This window comes from Periplaneta americana, chromosome 4, assembly GCF_040183065.1.
Source record: "Periplaneta americana isolate PAMFEO1 chromosome 4, P.americana_PAMFEO1_priV1, whole genome shotgun sequence".
NCBI classification, from domain to species: Eukaryota; Metazoa; Arthropoda; class Insecta; order Blattodea; family Blattidae; genus Periplaneta; species Periplaneta americana.
In genome coordinates, this window is record NC_091120.1 from 76,316,111 (window position 1) to 76,331,336 (window position 15,226).

The 15,226-nt window shown below is 36.6% G+C and overlaps 1 protein-coding gene across 3 annotated transcripts in view; it reads left to right on the top strand.

Moving 5' to 3' along the window:
* LOC138697977 (tyramine receptor 1-like) overlaps window positions 1–15,226 on the top strand; it is a 689,651-nt gene that overhangs the window by 308,109 nt on the left and 366,316 nt on the right. The window lies entirely within an intron of this gene.

A 15,226-nucleotide genomic window follows, 5' to 3' on the forward strand; every position in this document is an offset into this window, starting at 1 on the left:
CAAGAGAATGGAGGAAGTTGCACAACGCATTGTATTCTTCACCTGACATAATTAGGAACATTACATCTAGAATATCTAGACGTTTGAGATGGGCTGAACGTGTAGCAGGTATGGGCAAATCCAGAAGTGCATAATTTTATAGTGTGTTAGTTGGGAGGTCGAAGGGAAAACGATTTTTGGGGAGATCGATATATAGATGGGAGGATAATATTAAAATGGATTTGAGGGAGGTGGGATATGATGGTAGACACTCGATTAATCTTGCTCAGGATAGGGACCGATGGCAGGCTTATATGAGGGCGGCATTGAACCTCCGTGTTCTCTTGAAAGCTATAAGTAAGTAAGTAGCCTAAGTAAGTATAATTGAAACGATGTATAGAGACTATGTTCTCAGTAGAGAAAACTGAATGTGTACTTGGAACTGAATTCGTTAAACCAAGCAGCAATGACATATGCAGGGTGGGTATTTTACCTGGCTGAAGGGCTTCTCCAATTTTTCGATAAACATTTTCAGATTTTAATTACATTTAAAGCATGAAGAAGCAATCCACACGAATGCATTAAAAATATATTTTTTGATTGTATTTACCGACAATGCCAATATTTGTAATAACTAATACATTGTATTTCCGCTGGCAGTTGTTTTATGTTGATCGATGCTTTCCAAAGAAATTCTAAAGCTTCTTTGCGAAAACTATAATTGGAAGAAAGGTTGGCCTACTTTTCCAGTTGAATTTGATGTCTTTGAAGCTCCTACCAATGTTATCTGGGACACTGAAGATTCGAGTTGCTCAGCTCCCAACTGCAGAAATGCATCATTCATCCAATGTGCTTATTGTCGTTTACATTAATTATGTTTAACGCATTTCTACATCAAGCCCACAAACATGTTTAAGTATGTGTAAGAATAGCTAAAATTAGTAGAATAATCATTATTTATAGATGAGTTTCCTTTCATATTCATTATTATACCAATATCTATCTAGGCTCATAAACATTGTATAATTACCACCGCATCGTATCCCAGAACCTAGAAAACGCCCAAACAGCCTTCGACAAACTCACCACCTGGGCCACAAAAAACGATCTAACATTGAACGAGGACAAAACCGTAAAAATGACCTTTAGAAGAGGAGGTAGACTCTCAGCAAAAGACCATCTGCTGTATAAGAACAAACCACTGCAAAACGTCCAGCATTTTAAGTATCTACAAAACGAGGAGACGTAGACATCAAAGAGCGAATTGCAGCAGCAAAGATGACGACAAACAGCATAAAGAACCTAAGCAAACTTTCACTGAATACAGCCATCACCCTGTTTCGCCTAAAAGTGGAACCAACCTTAACCTATGGACTAGAGATTATCTGGGAAAGCCTGAAGAAGAAGAACTTGGAAGACATAGAAAAAGTGAAAGCCAGTTTTCTCAAGCGAGCCTTAAGCCTGTCAAAGTATACACCATCGCGCCTCACATATGCATTAGCAAAGGAACAATTCTTCATAGAACTACGCGATGAGCTTCTGCTACCCACTACCGAAGGCTACAGAGAACTACTACAAGAACTGAACAAGAAGAAACAAGAGATATGGCCGGACTTCTTCTACACAGACGCGATGATCTACAGGGATTGGATACAAGCCAGATACGACTTACGACACGCAGATTCGCGGTACATGGATTTCACCATCGCATATGCCAGACAGAGAAGTACCACGACCCGGAAACAGGTGAAAGTGCAAACTATGTGGATTGAACTGTGACCGATATCATCTATTTTGGTGCAAACAAAGAAACAGCTCACTAACAAACTTCTGCAAAAACTGAACGAAAGAAACATGCACATTGTGCAATATTCCTTCTATTACAATTACCACTATGGGCAGCTACTTTTGGTACCATAAACATCGATTACAGCTGAACTTTCGTATTTCATTTTATACCAATATCAGTCAGGCACTTCGCGAATATACTCGTACCTTGTAAGATAACCTTGCAGATGGAAAGAAACGACGGAGTACACTTATATGAATAGAAAACCTATATTACGTTTTGTGATTGCACGGTTAATTAGAAAATTAAGTTTGAAGTTTCAGCAGTCTGGCAACATCGCCGCTAACACACACTACTCGTGATACAGATGTCATAGGTCAACGAACTGTATGTGTCTCGGAAGGTGAGCTGCTCTCTGCCTCGACGTTGCAACTTGTTCGCATCGTGCATTGACTTGAAATTAGAGGTTTTGAAAATTAGATTTACACGAAAGCCGTCCACGCTATTGAAATACGCCAGAGGGATAAATTATCTTTATCAGATTTCCTACCGATTTAGATAAAAATTGCGATTCTACTCGCAATGATTACAGAATAAGAGGTTGTTAAACATTTGGGAAACACTTTTTTTTTCTGAAGAAACTATTAACGTTCCACCTATATGAAATTATATTTTTCTGTTACATACAACATAAGCTATTCCCTCTGAAAATTTGAAAGATTATTTCACTTTCACCTTGTATAATTAGTGAAACCATCTGTATTACACTGCTGTGTTGTGTCCACAGGCTTGCTAATATTCAAGTCGTCCTTAGTCTTTATGTTCATCATACCGCAAAGTTATGTTCTGCAATAGCAAATTCAAGTTTTTACACTTTCTTTTCTGTGGTTGTGTTATACTTCGACCAATATCTAGCTCATGAATCATCGTTTCTATATCGTATTCTTATTCTTGCAGGCTCTGGATTAACTTATACAATGATGGGCGATTTTTAGGTATAACGGTCTAAAATTGGTTGTGCCACGGATCTATGATATTTTTGTTACAGGCTCGATAGATATCGTAGCGTGAAATTGATTCCACAATTCGTTTAAATATCGAACTTCAGCAGGAGCCTGTCTTCCTCCTCTACGAAACCTGTTCTATGTCTTATCGAAGTACTTCGAAAATTCTGTCATTTGCCTCGGGATCATCTGCAGCATAATATGGATGTTGTCTGGAATATCCGCAACGGAGTTGAATTAAAACATAATGCTTGCCTGAAGGTAGAGCCGTCACCATTATTGCAAGCAATCTGAAGCTCTAATTCTAATTTTTCGTCAGACACTTTGCTTTGAATGAAAGAAACGAAGCCTCAATGTAGCATGCCGGATTTTTAATAGCACAAATGTACGGTTCAGACTATAAGAGTATTGTATTTGAAACAGTAACATTTTAAGTTAAAAGTTTACAGCAAAGGCTAAGTTTATTACTTGTAATACACAACACAGCCCTAATCTTGAAAACATCTGTTATTTGTGTGTTTGTTGTCCTTGATGCTTCAGTAGTCTGTTTTAATCGTACACCGCCACGCGCCACTACTCTTCAATAATTCATTTAGTCCATTGCATAAACTCCGTACTCACATAACTTCAAAGAATAGTGACTAAGATTTCGGTGTCTAATTGTAATATGTTCTGGGACCAACATGATGGCCTAGCATGGTGTAGATTTACAGTCTCTATGAAGTGTTTGCTATCTTAAACTAAAACTGTTGTCTCAGTAATTTATATCTTTGAAATGCTAACAAATATGAAATTAAATTCGTACCACATCTGACATGTAACTTAAGCCTACTTTAGAGAGCTCGAGAGATGGCTAGTGGTATAAATGCATGAAGTAACACCAGTAGTGAACGTAACTATCGAGTATTGCTATCTAGCCGTTTTCGTTTTCCTACAAAGACCCATCTTGATTATTACTACAGAACTGACGCGAATCGTCTTTTACTGTTTATTTATAGCTTTTCTTTCACATCATCACCCTCGTTTACTGGTATGTAAAATGATAAACTTGCACATAATTCCATTTAGTTTTAAAAAATTCTCTGTGTTTACTCAGTCACACCAAGCACAAAATGTTAAACAAATAACACACTTTCTTCTTTCATAAATTTACCACCTTCCATAATAATGTAGGTTATGCGAATGTCGCACGCTTTCTCCACAGTAATACATAAAAACAAAAGGCAAACTATTAATTCTGCTTTATTGATTTTTATATTAAAATAATTGGCATAATATGTTCATCTTTTACTTAAAGAGAAATATCTAGAGACGTAATAGAGCTACGAAAATGTACATGGGCCTCTAACATCTGGGTATTACCCATATCGACTAAGCTCAAATTAATTTGATTCGGTCAATTTAGATCAAAGATATGTTTTAACATCGCTCAAATACATATGCCGCCATAACTTTAGTCCAAATAGACCGAATCAAATAAATTTGGGCTCAATGGTTCCGAGTGTTTTAAGCCTAAGTTCGTTATCGTAGCTCCATTAGATCTTGAGATCAGCGAATAGGGATTATAAATAATGGACACTGAGCGAATTTTCCTGTGTTTTGTTTCTCTGTGCGCCGGCGTTTAGTTCCACTTTCAAGCGCTAGAGGTTAGTGTGATCAAGCATACGCTAAGATAATAATTGAGTATAGAGTCGAGACCTTATTGCATAATCCAGTAACGCTTTGCTTCAAATAAATTCAAGTTAACAGCTTTTCCTTATTTCTCAGTGACAAACTAGTTGTAATAATATTTTTTTTATATTTCAGATATAATAAATTATATTAGAAAATAATATAATACATTATAAAATTAAGTATCGAATTCGTTTAATATTTGTATATAATATAATATAGGTATATGGTTTTACTTCTCATAAGAGTTTTGTTTTTCCATTTTCAGTGCTATCAAATCATTACATATTTTAATTGTTGTTGGGGTCAATGTCTCAACTCTCATTATAAAGGAACTCTAGAGTCTAGACATTACATTTAATGACGGATTTATTATTTTGTGGATCCAATTTGTTTTATTTGAGTACATAATGTACCTAGATGTATTAATTATTATGTGTGTTATATTTCCGCTGTGTCGACTGCTAGCTGGTGTGATGTCAGCGCCAACTCTAGGAAGAAAGCAGAATCTCACGCTCTAGCTGGCTTGAAGGTCATTGAAATCAGTCCGGCTACATCAAAGGTACCGACGCGAAGTGTCCATTCTTTATAATCCCTATTCGCTGTTGAGATATTTCAGTTTAAGTTAAAGGTGGACAAATTTGTCAATTTTTTTAACATAGCCTACAGATAACATGTGAACAGACTTGGATAATTACAGCTCCAATTTTCAGACTTTCAATAGATAACGATGTGGCATATAGGTATGAAGGAGCTAGCGCCATCGAGTGGTTTACTCTGAAATAGGCTAAGCACGCTACCACAATTTAAAAGTCATGTTGTGTTCAGATAAGTTTGTGAAATAATATCATATAAATTAGTTTTTTTTTTATTTTTATTATATTACGCTTCCACAGTCTACTATATACAGGCACAAAGCTCACTACGTAGTAAATATGCATCCATAGATAGTTGCTAACCAGTAGAATTACTAATATCGCCTCATTACAGAAATAGTACCGGCACATTCTATTGTTCCTAGCACCCTCACAACTTAAGCTTCGTGACTGTATATACTAGACTGTGACGCTACTGTACTCTTTCATGTTTCCCACCAGTGAGTGGCGGTAGTCAGCAGGACTCTCTGAGGATCGTTTTCAACAGCGCTAGCGTAAGTTACGGAATTTTGGCTCAGCTTGTTGTTTTTAACAATATTGCAATTAATAAGCATAGGTAGAAAGATCGTACTAATACAGTATATTTCACTTGATTATAGCGAGGAGTATAGATGTCACCCGCGCCTCGCCCTGCTTCCGCTCGTTACAGACGATACGCAGTTCACATAACGCATAGTATCATTCTGTTGAATAATTTGAAGAATATTGTTAATTTATACTAATAGTTTAGGTTTTGAACAAAGTGAGCTATTCTGTTATTATTATATTATTTACGTTGTCCTAATGTTAATATTATGTATGATTCCAAAAAAAGTAAATTCATCTCCTATTAAAATAATTATGCAAACAGGAGTGTGTAACGCGTTTATTTTTTTCAAGATTACTCTTCGTTAAATGTTGACGTCTCGTGCTGCTATGCATTCGGTTGTTTTACAGTCCAACATCACAAAATTATGATACAAACTTCCTAGCTGCCATTACAATAGAAATGAAAACTTTTCTTGAAAATAATAATTATGAGTTTAATATTATGTGCCACATTCGAGATACACTATTAGATTCACGAAGTAGTTGTTCATCTCATGATATAGTAAGGAAAATTGTAGGCTGTCATATTTAAGATTTGCTACAGTAACGCCTTGTGACGTAGAACAAATATTTTCAGGGTACAAATAAGATTTTAATTTTTTCTGAATATAAAATGCATATTTCTTTTGATAAAATGAAAATGTTCATTGTTAGTTGTTATACAGAAGCTAGAATCATAATTGTATTTTTTATGTTATTTTTATATGTATGGGTAAATTATTTTAATTTGGGATTTACGAAGTTTATAATTACAAATTATTGTTTTTTATATTATTCACTTATTATTTTATTTTTCTAAGGCCGTGAATGATTGGAGCACATATTTGATTTTCACCCAGCTGAATTATAGGCTATGTTTGTCGTTCTGGTTCACTGACATTGAGAGTTGCGTTAAAACTTTTCATTCGGTAGAGATATAGTCCAAGCTCACACAACGTAACAGTTTTGTTAGTAAGGACTTGAAGTAAAAGTGGCTGTTCTGTTGTCATGGCTTCGACCAAAAACCTCAAGATATTTTCCTTGTGAATTTTGAGGTAAAGCAACATGCTTTATTTGTAAGGAAAGTTTTAATGTTTTTAAAGCATGTAACATTAAAAAATGTTATCACACAAAACAGGTAAACAAAAACGGCCAGTTGAATGGATAAATGAGAAAAGACAAAGTGCATCATTAAAACAGATTTATATCATCTCAACAGGACCTTTCCAAGAAAGTAAATGATGATTCAGGAGTAGCTGTGAAAGCAAGTTGTGTTGTCTTCAAGATAGTAAATAAAAAACTGAAGCCATTGAAAGATGGCAAATTGGTAAAGGAGTATTTGGACAGTGTTGCTAACGTGTTATTTTTCGGCGAAAAGTTCTTTATTTCTAAAATGAGCCTTTGTATGACGGTAAAAGAGGAATAGAAGGCTTGGAAACCGATATTGAAGAAACTTTAAAAAAGAGATGTTTTGAATTGAAGTGGTTTTCTTTAGCTCTTGCCGAAAGTGCGGAAGTTTCAGACACGCCATAGGTTTATATATTTGTGCGTGAGTTGGCAGCAATTTTAAAGTAATGAAGACATGTCTGTATCACCAATGAAGGACACAACAAACGATGTGAATATTTATCAAACGATCAAATAAGTATTGACTAAATTTCAATTGAACTTAGGTAAGATGTGTGTCGTGTCAACTGGTAGTATATCCGCAATGATCGGGAAAAAAATAATGAGAACTTATTTCCTTTGTAAACAAAGACTGTTTTGATCACGAGCTCATTGCGTGCGACTGTATACTACACCAAGAACACCTTGAAATGTAAAATGTAATGAGGCCAGTGGTTAGGTTAGTCATCTACATTCCGACAACAGGATCGACTCATTGTCAATTCAAGGAGTTCTCGACTGATTTACGTGCAACTTTTGATTAATGTTTTCTATTTCACATAAGATCGCTGGCTAAGTGCAGGTAATATGTTCAAACGAGTGTACGAACTTTGTGAATAGATTAGGTTATCTTTTAAAGATCACAAATTTAAGATTGATAAATTCGAGAATAGTACGTGGATTATCTATTTGACCTTTTGTTTGACATGACATGCAAATTAACAAGCTAAATACCAAAATGCAAGGCAAAAATCTTGATTTACTATCTGTTTAAATTAATAAAGTATTTTCAAAGAAAACGTGTAGTTTGGCAGACACAAGTATGAGCTAGAATATCAGTAAAATTTCCAAAAAAATGAGTAAAATGACTGAATCCACCCATTTAACAGATTTTTGGAAGTTTGCTAACCTCATTGAAAATCTTAAAGATTAGTTCAACAGGTGCCGAGATGTTCGAAAATTAAAAAATCATTTGAATTATTTTACAGATGGACTTAATTGCTCTCCAAAGTAACACCGAGTTAAAAGCGAAATTTTGGCGCTGTGTTACTCATTTCTACAGACTCTACTTACCTATAGATGGACCATCTCAGTGACCATGCAGTGAAAATGTCAACTTTAATTGACTGCATCTACGTATGTGGACAGACATTTTCAGTGTTCTTATTTCAGTGATGAAACAATTAAAATTCAAAGGACGATCCGAGCTTACTGACATTAATTTTGAAACAAGCATGCGCATTGAAGTATCGAACATTCAACCTGACACTGAAAAGTTAACAGAACCTATCAGTATCAAGTTTCTCATTAATATGTGCAATATTATTATAATTTAACAATGACTTCTTTCGGGGGACCCGTAGGCAAGTACCACAGTCTTAGGCTTACTGTGAAACCTCCTTATATTGGAATAATTTTTGAACTCCTTAAAATCGATCTTCAAGCACATGATTCACAGCATGGTGCCATCGTATGAAAGGAGTCCACGCCTCCGTCTCCCTTTGATGTCACTCTGCAGCTTCCTCAGATCCATATCATCTGTTCGTAATTCACGTACTTGTATTCTGCTGCATCTTTTAACTAAAAATCCAAGCCGCCGTCGATTCTTCACTTACTAAGGCGCCATCTATGCGAGGGAGCTGCACTCCCCGGTCTACCGCAAGCCCCTGCGGCTTCTTGGGATTTGTGCAGCTTCCGCAAACAGATGCCATCTGTAGGCAATACTGGAACTACGTCCACCATATCCCTTAGTCGATGTGTAACTATTAAGGATGATTCATGAAATTATGCTAATGAAGGCGCAAAGATTCCGAGGTCCAATGCTGAAAGTTACTCAGCAATTCTACTTCAAGTGGTTGAAGGAATACCTCTGAAAAAAACCCAACTAGATAACTTGTCCCAACCAGGATTTGAGTCCGGGCCCACTTGTTTCACTGTCAGGCAATCTAACCGTTGTTTCGTAGCGATAGACATTTAAAACGTGAGATTCATGTAAAGAACACATATTAATTAAAACCCATAGATATTATGTATAATACACTGGAAGTAGACTGCTCTAGTGTAGTAAAGGGTGGAAGAACAGAGAAAAATTCTGTCCGGCACCGGGACCCGAATCCGGGTTTTCAGCTCTACGTGCTGACGCTTTATCCACTGAGCCACATCGGATTCCAGTTCCGATGCCGAATGTAATCCCTCTCAGTTTAAGTTCTATCTCTCCGATTGCCTTTGGTGCCTACCTTCATGTATTGTGTCACAGAATATGTGACAGTGGCACAATGTCCAACGCACTATGTACAAAGGTGCACTCATTACGAGTGACTAAGTGGCGGGATGAGCGCCGTCTTGAGTCACTAAGTGATTACTTACGCATATAATATTATTATGATGTACCGAATAATTATTAGAGGAGAAACATTCGCTCCGGCGCCGGGGATCGAACCCGGATCCTTGGTTCTTCGTACTAAGTGCTCTAACCACTGAGCTACACCGAAATTCAATCCACAGCACTAGCTCGAATCCCTCTCCTCTAGTGTTTTTCCCTTTGTGACCTGACTTCAAGTTCGACATATATGTTGACATATATTATGTCAACTGCCATTATATAAAAAAGCACACTCAATTGAGTGATTTGGTGGCTGGGATTCCATAGTAATATGCACTTTTGGGTGAAGAATCTATGTAGGGTGCTATTCATAGAATTTCGCAGCACGCGCTACAAGCGTACTAAGCTAGCCCCAGCTATCCACTGGTTACTAGTAATAATAATAATAATAATAATAATAATAATAATTTATTTATTTATTTATTTAATCTGGCAGAGCTAAGGCCAGTAGGCCTTCTCTTCGCCCAGCTAGACTCTAATTCTAATTAAATACATTTGCTTACATAGTTATTACATTAATATCTAGATCATAAAACAACATGAAAGTAAATAATGAAAATTGGATAACTAATGTTAGTGTGACAATAATAAACACTGATAAGAAATAGTTATAATAATAATAATAATAATAATAATAATAATAATGATAATAATAATAATATTATTAGTAGGGTAATAATAATAATAATAGTAGGGTAATAATAATAATAATAATAATAATAATAATAATAATAATAATAATGATGAGATAATTTAGATATTTATCTGTGATATATATAACCATTAAACATTGAGAAACCTGAAACAGCTATTATTGTTGACAATAATTGTTAGAAAAATATCTCGTTAGCCTATTCTTAAATTGATTTGTTGTCTGACAGTCCCTGACATTACTCGGTAGGTAATTCCAAAGCCCAGGAACAGCCACAGTGAAAGAAGATGAATATGAGGATGTTCGGTGGGAGGGAATGGATAATATTGATGAGTGTTGTGATCGTGTGTCTAGGTTATGATGGGTGGATAAATTTTGAAAACGAGACGCAAGATAGACAGGAGTGGAGAAATGCAATATGTGAAAGAGAAGGGAAAGACAGTGGATTTTCCTACGATCTTCTAGACGGAGCCAGGACAACATTTCGAGGGATGGTGTTACGTGATCAGCCCGGCGAATATTGCAGACGGAACGGACGCACATATTACGAACACGTTGCAGTCTCTGCGCCGAAGTAACGCTCAGGTCAGTAAGCAGAATATCACAGTAAATCGAAGTGGGGCATCACGAGTGTTTGCACTAACATTTTTTTCATGGAAAATTCTTCAATCGTCTAAACGAGTGGATTAATGAGAATACCTTTTTGCAGGTTTCTGCAACTTGAATGTTGCTGCAACTTGAATGTTGCAATTTAAACTTTTATCCATATAAATACCTAGATTCTTTACTGATTCACTGAACGGAATTTCGGTGCCGTGTATTTTAATCGGGGAGAAATTTGGTATGGTAATAGTGCTTAACAAACGTGAATGGCCCACAATAATTGACTGTGATTTTTCTGGATTTAGTTTAAGTCGGAATTTCCGTTTCCATGTCCAGATTGAGTCCAGATCGTCATTAATTTTAGTTATTGCATCATTTATTTCGTCAGTGTGGAATTTTATGTATATTTGAAGGTCGTCTGCATAGAGATGGTGTCGGCAGTACTTTAGAGATTCTGATATGTCGTTGATATAAATTGTAAATAGTAAAGGGCCAAGAACTGATCCCTGTGGGATCCCTGACCTCACGGCCTGCCAAGGGGAAGAACGATTTCCAGCTATCACACTTTGTAGGCGGCCATTAAGGTAAGAGTCAAACCACAGGACAACGTGCTCTTCTAGGTGTAGTCATCTGAGTTTACATATTAACAAGTCAATGTCTACAGAATCGAAGGCTTTGCTGAAGTCAAGTAAAGTCATTATTGTCAATTTACGTTCGTCCCGGGCCTTGCGTAGGTCTTCCGTGATTTTAAGTAATGCTGTACTTGTGTTATGTCCGGCCCAGAAACCTGATTGATAAGAGTCGAGAAGTTTGTATTTGTTTAAGTATTCTGTCAGTTGCTTGTGTACAATGCGTTCCAATGCTTTGGATAGGGCAGGTAGGATGCTGATAGGTCTGTAGTCGTTATAAGATGTCGGTGTTTTGGTCTTGGGAATTGGGTGGACAAAAGCGAGTTTCCATTGCTGTGGGTAAGTCGAAGTCATAATTGAGGCATTGAAAATGTGGATCACAGTCGGTAGTATTACGTCTATGATTTTGTTTAATAACGAAATATTGACGTGGTCTGGTCCTTCTGCTTTAGTTGTGATTCGTTTCAGGGCTTTCTTTAAGTCAGATTGCGTAATATACCAAAAGTGAAATTTTTCCCTTGAGGGGTTGGTCCGTAGGTTTAAGAGTTCATCGATTGTCTGTTGTTTGTCAATGGGGCTAAGGGTTGTAGTGTGAGTTTTCGTAAAGTGGTCATTTAGCCGTTCCAGTGAGATTGAGTTGCCGTCTACCTGGGTCTTTGTCTGTCTTAATCCCATTGTCTGCACATGTCTCCAAAGCGTGGAGGGGCTAGTTCCTGGTTCAATAAGGCTGTATGCATGTCGGATTTTAGCATTCCTAACAATCTGGCTGGTTCTGTTTCTCAGTTGCTTGTACCTGTTAAAATTAGTTTCGTTTTTGTCTCGTCTATATTTTCGATATGCCGAATCTCGTTCAGCCATCATGTTGCGTATGTCAGCAGTCATCCACGGCGCAGGTAGTCTTCTCACACGTCTAGTTTTTAGAGGAGCATGTCGGTCATTCAAGTCTATAATAAAGTTATTTAGCTGTTCTATCTTCTCGTCCACAGTTCGCAACTTCCATATTGCGTCCCAGGGTATACGTAATGTGTCTTCTATTAAAGCAGAATTGTCAATACGTTTTAGGTCTCTATAAGTAGCTATTTTGGTTGTCAATTTGGGACACTGCAATGCGTAAATTACATATATTATATTGTGGGAAGATATTCCAGACGCAGGTAGCTGTCCATGTGAGAGAACTTTGGCAGGATTATTGGTGATGATTAAGTCAAGGAGCGTTTCTGAGTAGGTGGTATGATGAGTGGGTTCAAGTGGAAGGATAGTCATATCACAAGCATGGAACATTGTCTTTAGTTGTGTCGTCTGTATTGAGTCAGCGGCAAGTAGATTTGTATTAAAGTCACCCATTAGGATTACGTGTTCATAATATGGCAATAGGTTCTGTAGGGATGTCTCCAGGTCAGCTAAAAAATTAACCTTCGGAGGCTTATAAACAATACACAGCAAACATTTCTGAAAACTAACTCGTATTTCTACGAAGAGAAATTCAGGGCGAGAGGAATATTCGCCGGGGGATTGGTGAATAACTTTGGGCTCGAGATCCGATCTAATGAAGGCTGCAACACCACCTCCTCGCTTATTTAACCGATCGTTGCGAAGTAGATTTTATCCGTCGAGGTGAATTAGGGAAGAGGATAAAGATGGTTGGAGCCAGGTCTCAGAAATTAAGATGGCGTGCAAGTTTAGTGGGGAAAATATAGCGTAAAAGTCGTCAATGTGTGCTAAAATACTTTGAGCGTTTATGTGTGCGACTCGAAGGGCATTGGGGTGAAAAGAGAAAGCGGCCTGTAAGATATCTGCCGTCTGCTGGGGCAGGTTGTTACTGGTAAGGGGAGGGGAATTATGAAGGTCAGTGTCATTGTCAGAGACTGCCAGAATTTCCGTTTGACTAGGGTCCACTTCTACCAACTCTAAGAATATTACACTACTAGTCTAAACTACTCTACTTCTACCTTTTTGTTAAAAGTTTCAATCAAGACTATCACTACTTTCACAACACTTTTCCTGTCAATATAAACTAACAGCTAGTAAGTTAATATTAAATAAGAAAGCAAAAAAAAAAAAGTAGATAGGCTTAAGTACTATGTAACTATAACTAGAATTAAACCTTGTGTCTTGATACAAAAATCTCGACTTCTAAATGTTGCGAAGATCGCTCCAGCATGCCACACGTCGCTTCGAGTCACCTCTGTTCACTATGATAACACCGTCCTGAGTCCACACACTATTCACTCCAAACTTATTGATGGCTTCTTTCAGGATGTTATGCCGGATTCTGGTCAGGTCTTCTCGAATCGTTACACCAGTTTTTTTAAGTAGGCGCTTATTTTTGAATACTTCACTTCTCTTCCGATAACTCACGAACTTTACAATGATAGGTCTAGGCCTATCATTGCCAACGTCGCGCCTGCCAATCCTATGGTTCCTATCAATATCCATCACATTCACATCTACTCCGATCCGTTTCCCTACCTCCATAACCAACTTGTCGGTGTCTTCTGTCTCCTGTTCTTCCACCCCGAAGATCCTTAGACACTGCCTACGTTGATATTGTTCTAGTTCGTCCACTTTAGCTTCCAGGGCTTCGATTTTTTCGTCCCTTTTTACCAAAGCACTTTTCAACTCACTTATTACTTCGCTATTGAATTCAATTGTCTTCTGTAGTTCAGTCACAACTGAGTTCGTTACAGTTTCTTTTATCAAGTTGGCAAGAACTTGCAGCATACCGGTGTCTTGTAGAGCTTCCTTTACAACACGCTTAACAGTTTCCTCAATTTCCTCACTTTTGTCACATTTTTTAGGGCCCATTGTAAATTAATCAATGCCGAACAACTTAACAGATTAACTATATGTCGCCACTTCCTTAACCACTTTTTATACACCTCCTATGAAGCTTCAAGTCGAGAGCGTTGTATCAGCGTCTACTCACTATCCGCCATGACCAACACAGTACAGAATTCAAATCATATTATCCTATCGCTAACACTGGTTTATGAATACGAAAAACGCTGATCATCCACCGGAAGCCCGCGCTAAAAATGTCTATGAATACGGCCAGTAAAGATTAATTTTTGGTCCTACAGAATATATCTGTTATGGTAAAAAAGTTTATATACTCTGATATAGGCCAAGATTTTACCACTTTACTATTTTCAAATGCTTCAATAAAAACAATACTTTTGATAACTTAGAACTAATGTAATCAATAGGTAAAATTCACAATTATTTGTTGCTTTGTAATTGTTAGTTAGTGTAGTGTTCTATATGATAATCGCTTCCATTTGCCGCTGAATGAAATTCCATCAACTTCCTTCTCATTCCTGAAAAACATCTTGTACACTAATTTATGTTTCCTTATTTTGCTTTTTCGACGTATTTCATTGGAAAAAAATTGATCATACATCTTAAAAACTCAAACAAATGCTTCACTAAAAAAAACAGATGCGAATTACGAGCACTCTTTTACACTTCTATCGAATCGGTGTTAGAGACTGCTCGCTTAGAAGTGTAAATATGAAAATCATTACAGTTTCTTACCGGCTAAAATAAATAAATGAATAGATAAATAAATAAATAAATAAATAATGATGGGCCGAGATGGAGAGAAATGAGGGAAGAGAGGGAAAGGATTTAAAAAAATGAATGAGCAAAAATAAATAAATAAGTAAATTTCATTTAAATTTATTTAACAATAACATATCAAACATAAAACGCTACATAGTTCCGTTTTGATAAAATAACTTGAGAATGATACAAACTTTTACATAATTCACAAAACTCTCTGTTTTTCTTGAATTAAAATTTAAAATTCTAATACCAAAATATTACACAGATTATACATAATTCACAAAAATGAAAGTCTCTGTTGTTTCTAAAATAACATTTAAAATTCTTATACCACTATCAGATT